Genomic DNA, 6,414 nt, shown 5'->3' with positions numbered 1-6,414 from the left:
TGTTTATAATAGATTGGTAGGAGTTTGTTATGCATTTAGATCTTTTGGCATGTTCTTGCTCACGTGATGTATATAGTTCTCTTTCCAAACAAAGCTGTTGTTTATTCATTTCATTGACAGTTGGATTGAGTTAGCTAGGACTTGGTTTGTTTGCAAGAATTCATTGATTCGTTTCAATGAGCATTGTGCAGGGCATCCCTATCACCTTCATCACCTCCTCGTTCATCTGAGCCTCGTCCAGATCAGCTCCTCCATCACCAAGTCTGTTTCCTTATCTCCCATCTGCTCTTTTGCCACGATTACCCTACCTTCTTCTCCATTGTTGTCTCAACTCCCTTAAAGCCAAATCAGCCTTCCACATATCATCTCATCACTCCATCCATCAGTTCCTGGGTCACTTCAAACCCCCATCCTACCTCCATAACCATCCATGCATCCTCCATCAACCATACATCCTCAAAAATCCAATTCGTAAACATCATGTAGAAGAATTACAGAACATCCTGTAGAACACTTACAGAACTTCCTGTAGAAACCCCTGCAGGCTTCCTGTAGAAGTTCATAAACACGGTTGCATGGCCTCCAGACTTTGTGAAACTCTCAGAAAGAATGCTAGGGATCCCTTAGACCCTCTCTGTACCATCCCAACCTTTCCCAAAGCATTTCATCCCTTGATCCATCCCTGCATAGTGGAAAACTAGTTAGAAGCACATGCATGATAATTTCAACAACTTAAGAAAAAATAAAAAGATGTTTTCTTCAGATAGTGATAACTTAGACACATGCATTTTACCTTCCTAGAAGTAATGGCATCTCTTTTCGTAGTTTGCATTCTCATTTTTGCATCAATAGGACTAGTTGGTAGAATTAGGGTTTGCTAGGGTTTGCTAGGGTTTGTGTTTCTTTTTGGCTTTCAGTTTCTTTTCGCAAGTATATTAGCTTCCTTTGAGTTAGCTTCCGTCCATCATTTAGCAAGCTTCTTCTGAGAGCATATAGAAGTTGGCTTGAGCCCTAGCAGACTTGTGCCAGCTGACCAAGTGACAGCTGCGACAAGAGCTAGTACTTGTGCATACATCATCATCGCTTCCAAGTTTGTTACGAACTACCGGGTTGATAAAATTAAAGAAGGGAGTTCCAGGAGTTGTAGCATTATTGCTACAATACTGGAGCCCACCATCTTTTTGGTGCCGTTGCCGGGGAAGCGGCAAAGTATTGGTGATTGTTGTTATTCTTCTATTTTCTACTACAACCTTCTGCTAAGTAGTTTATTTCATTTCCATTATGCAATTTCATTTATGCAAAAGTAGATTAGCATTTCTTGCTTTCATAAATTAGCATTTCAATTCCGCAATTTCATTTCTGCAAGCGTAGATTAGCATTTCAATTCCGCAATTTCATTTCTGCAAGCGTAGATTAGCATTTCAATTTCGCAAGCGTAGCCTAGCATTTCATTCCTGCAATTTCATTTGAGCAAAATAGATTAGTCCTTTCCTGCTTTCATTTCAATTCCGCATGTTCATTTTAGCAAGATAGTTAGTTGCAGTTCAATTTATTTCATTTTTGCAAGTATAAGTAGAAAAAAGAAAAAAATTAACCAAAAAGATTTCATTTCATGCCTTGTAGGAGTAGAGATAAGTTAGAAAAATGATTGCACAACACCCCCACTGCTTCACACAGCCAAGATTCTCTCTTCTTCGATGGCTGTGATTGAAGAACCCCAGGGTGGACATCAAGACATATCTGAAGAACCTCTAGGGGAGAAGAAGAAGAAAACATTCCTCTGAAGCAAATGGCTACAAGTAGAAATGTTGGGAGCAACATCTTGTCTAAAGATGAATTTGAAAATCAGATCGAAGATTTCAAGAGTGATATGAGGCAGTTTCTTGCCATGCAACTGGATACCTTGCAGATCCAAAAGAGGCAAGAAGAAGCTAAGAGGGCTTTGGTCATTTTTTGTCCTAGGTGCCTTAAAAAGCATCCTAGGAACGAATGTCCAATGCACTCCCTAGAAGTGTGTTTTGTATGTGAAGAATACCATCCTACAGATCAGTGCCCTTCCTTGCCCAGAATCAAAGCTGCATATCAAAGAGCCAAGGGAGCCACTAAATCACTCTATTATATGAACCAAAGGAGGCCACATGGACCTAAATCTTACCAGCAGGAACTGCAAGGGATACCTGAGACCTATTATGACCCTTATCAAGCCACTTCCATGCCTTCTTGGGATCCCCCTGCCCATCCTTCCTGGTCTACAAGTCCTCCTTGGTCATATTCTCCTTGTTCCTTCACAGATCCATATTATGCCCAACCAGTTGCTCATTCATTTCACTCTTATGCTCAGCCACAGCCTCAGTGGAATGCACCTTATCAGGAGTGGAGGCCCCAGTACAACTCTCATCCCGCTCATTTTCCTCCACCACCTGCTCATCCACAACCATCGCCTCCTCCTCCACCAAGGCAACCCCAAATTCCTACCCAACCACAATGCCATCCATCTCCATCTCACTTTCACACCTCCACTCAACCACCCGTACCACCATTTCCAAAACCATGCAATGGAGTAGCTCAACCCAATTGCAAAGATGAGGCACAACATGTGCAAATGACTCCTCTTGAGCTCAATGATCTTCACCATAGCTCAGGAAAAGCATTGCAAAAAAGAGATCATCTTGAAAGCACTGAAGGATCACATCCAGTAAAAGAAGATTCCAAAGAGGAGATCAAAGAACCACGGGCTGCACTTGATGAAGAGAAGAGATCAGAATCAGAGATCGAGAGAGTTCCCTCATGGTTATCATCAAATCCTCCATGTACTCAAGAGAAATATCAGCAAAAAGAGGAAGATGAGAAGGTCATGTTATAAGGTGACATGAAGAATGATCCAGATCAGCAAAAGAACCAAGGATATCAAAGCTATATTGAGACATGGTTCCAGACAGTCACTAAGTTGCAGCAGTACTCTCTTCCTCAGCTATGTTTTGTACTTTCAAAGTCAGATCATTTTGTCTCTGAAATTTGGATAGTTGTCAAAGCATGCATTCTGAGCCTTCACATCATCTTGTCTCTAATCTCGATGTGCACATGGCTCCATTGGAAGTATTCTTATACTTGAAAATGATTTTGTTTTTCAAGTAGGGTAGAGTAGGAAAAAATAGAAAAAAAAAAGAAAAAAGAAAAAAAATGAAAAAAGAGGAAATAGAAATCTAAGGTGAAAACCTCCTCGGAGGCACCTTAGATTGGCTCATTGATTGAAAACCTCCATGAGGCAGTCAATGGGTTGGGAAAAAAGAGAAAAGAGAATAAGATCTTTGGGTGAAAACCTCCCTTGGAGGCGCCCAAGGCAGGCAATTAGGGTGAAAACCTCCATGAGGCGCCCTAGTTGTTTTTCAAAAAAAAAAGAGAAAAAGAAAAAGAAAAATAAAGCTAATCTCCATTGAATAATTTCATGTTGCAGCAATGACATTGCAGGTTGCAAGAAGGACGTTTCATGACAGGAGGAGCACTCAAATCAAGGTCAAAGGAATTTCTTGTGCCTTCTACAGGAAGCTCTGTATTTCTACAGGAAACATCCTGTAGAATCTTTGGACGAGCCAAATCCAATTTCAAAAGTGAATCTGATGGTGGGAATCTGTTGATCAGGCCTACAAGCACTTATGTGTCCATCCCGTGCCTTTATCCATCATTTCTTTTCACCTCCTTGTGCTTCTCATTGTGCTTCTACAGGAACTTCCCGTAGAAATTGTGGGAAACTAGGCATGCATTTCAAAAAGTGGTTTGGCAAGCATGGTAGCTTCCTCAAAGGTTCAAAAGTCCTCCTGCAATCTTCCAACTCCTCCTCCATCATCTCCATACCTGCATCACAGCCAAAATTCATTTTGTCATCCCATGCAACGAACATGCAAAGTGCCTTGAAGCAAAAACACATAGAGCAGAATTCGTTTTTGCCATAATTTCAAAACCATGCATCCATTTGACAAACCGTTTTATGGGGAATTGTACAAGGTTGATGAAAACATGCCTGCGCAGTTTCATGCAATTCCGGTGCACGGTTTCCAAGAAATTAGCCTCCATCACCATCAGCCATTTTTGCATTTTCTCCATAACCGTGCATCTGTTTCAAAACCTGTTTCATGGGGAGATGCACATGGGTGATAGTAACCTACCCAAGCAGTTTCAGCCAATTCCGATGCACGGTTTCCGAGAAATTGACCTCTGAAATCTTCAGCCATTTTCCATTTTTCGCGAAATCCGTGCATCCATTGATCACAAATTTGCTATGGGAGATGCATAATGATGGTAGGAACATGCTCACCAAGTTTCAAATCAAACCGATCTACCGTTTGGGAGAAATGGCAAAAAGAAGTTCTGGTTTTGTGACCATGCAGCAGCAGCAGCTTGAACGGGCAGAGTTGAACGTGGAAATGAACTCCTGCAGCTTAGATCCATCCAGAGGACACCTTCACAAGAAAAAAACAGCCATAAATCATCAATCAAGCCACCATACATGCAGCAAATGAAGATAAACACATGCATGCAGAAAAAAGCTTCACAGCAGCCAGTCGACTTGCAGGTATGTGACTAAACTAATTCCTCTGTTTCATGAATGTAATTCGAGAACTGCGTGAAAAATGAGATGGTTGGATTTAGACAAATTGGTGGCCAGCTAACTGGCCACCCTCATCCAGTTCAACAGCACTTGGTGGGTGAATGAGACACGTGCACTCAGCCATCTCAGGAAGAAAATTGAAAACAGGTAGTGATGGACAGTTAAACTTCAGCATGCTTGATGGATGTGATTAACAACAGAAAACAAATAGTTAAACACTGCAGTGGAGACAACAGTCGCATAAGCCAGCACACGGATGTGCCACCTCACTCCAAAAATCACGCAGACATCACTGAGCGCTCGGCTTAAGTTCAAAGACCGTTAGTCAACTTGCACTTGCAACATGATTCACTCGAAGTGTATTCAAATTTAGGTATTGCTTCCCTTTTTGCGAAGTTACATACTCTGAAATGCGAGCTCATGCTGTGGAACTATTGTTTGTCTTGTCTCAAGATGGAGATAAATGAAAATTAGCAGAACATCTTGAAGAAAAATATATGAAATGGTTAGCAAAACTTATTTTAACATCTTCAAATATGGTCTTGGCGGTTCTTCCATGGCTCTGTTTGGCAGCGTAGGTGGTGGTATTTACACCAAAGCAGCAGATGTAGGTGCTGATCTTGTTGGCAAGGTTGAGAGGAACATTCCTGAAGACGATCCACGCAACCCAGCTGTCATTGCTGATAATGTTGGTGACAATGTTGGAGATATCGTTGGTATGGGATCAGATCTATTTGGGTCCTATGTTGAATCTTCCTTTGCAGCTCTGGTTGTTGCATCCATATCATCATTTGGAAACTCTCATGATCTTACTGCCATGTGTTATCCCTTGCTTATTAGTTCAATGGGTATCATTGCTTGCTTAATCACAACTCTGTTTGCAACTAACATATTTGAGATCAAGGTTGTGAAGGAAATTGAGCCTGCATTGAAAAAGCAACTTATTATCTCCACAGTAGTGATGACTTTTGGCATTGCTGCTGTAAGCCTAGTTGCATTGCCTTCATCCTTCACTATCTTCAATTTTGGTGCCCAGAAGGTTGTAAAGAACTGGGAGCTTTTATTCTGTGGTGCTATTGGTTTGTGGTCTGGCCTTGTTATTGGTTTTGTCACTGAATACTGCACTAGTAATGCTTACAACCCTGTCCAAGATGTTGCCGATTCATGCAGGACTGGAAGAAGCAACTAATGTTATATTTGGGTTGGCTTTGGGATACAAATATGTTATTATTCCCATATTTGCTATTGCAGTAAGCATTTTATGAAGAAAAGAAAGATGCCGCAGTCGGAAAGTATTGTCATGTCAGGAACAGAAACGTGAATCAAGGTTAACCAATGGAAAAACAGTGATTTAAAGGTCTGGAAACACTTTTTCCCATCCAGCTTCGGCATGCAATATCTATTCTCGGGCAGTTCATTGTACGTGTGTGCTTTTATAATACATTAGACTTGCCATTTGTGTTGGATTCGTCAGCTTTTAGGCAGCGCAGTTCAAGGAGAAGGCACCCCCAGCCAAGCAAGTAAAATCAGTGAAATTGGTTCTACAGGAAGCTAGCAGACTGTTTCTACAGGAAGCTAGCAGACTATTTCTACAGGAAGACAGAGACTGTTTCTACAGGAAGCCAGCGAACAGTTTCTACAGGAAAGTTTGAAAAGCGGGAAGCCAAAGGAGAAATCGGCCGAGATGCTAGCCAAGGAAGTCACTAGGGCCATCAAGGACAAGGGGAGAGATTTGGTTGCTCAGAGGATGAGCAACACTTTCAGTAGGGGGGTGATGATGAGCCCCAAAAATGTACAATTGTTTGGGC

The 6,414-nt window shown here is 41.6% G+C and overlaps 1 pseudogene; it reads left to right on the top strand.

The window, feature by feature from the left end:
* Positions 1 to 5,108: 5,108 nt before the first annotated feature.
* LOC149189032 (pyrophosphate-energized vacuolar membrane proton pump 1 pseudogene) lies at positions 5,109 to 5,795 on the top strand (annotated as a pseudogene).
* Positions 5,796 to 6,414: the final 619 nt, after the last annotated feature.

The sequence above is a fragment of the Pinus tabuliformis genome, chromosome 3_1 (assembly GCF_031772625.1).
Source record: "Pinus tabuliformis cultivar Carrire ecotype Pingquan chromosome 3_1, CPIR1, whole genome shotgun sequence".
Taxonomy (NCBI): domain Eukaryota; kingdom Viridiplantae; phylum Streptophyta; class Pinopsida; order Pinales; family Pinaceae; genus Pinus; species Pinus tabuliformis.
This window is presented reverse-complemented; position numbering and strand designations above follow the sequence as displayed.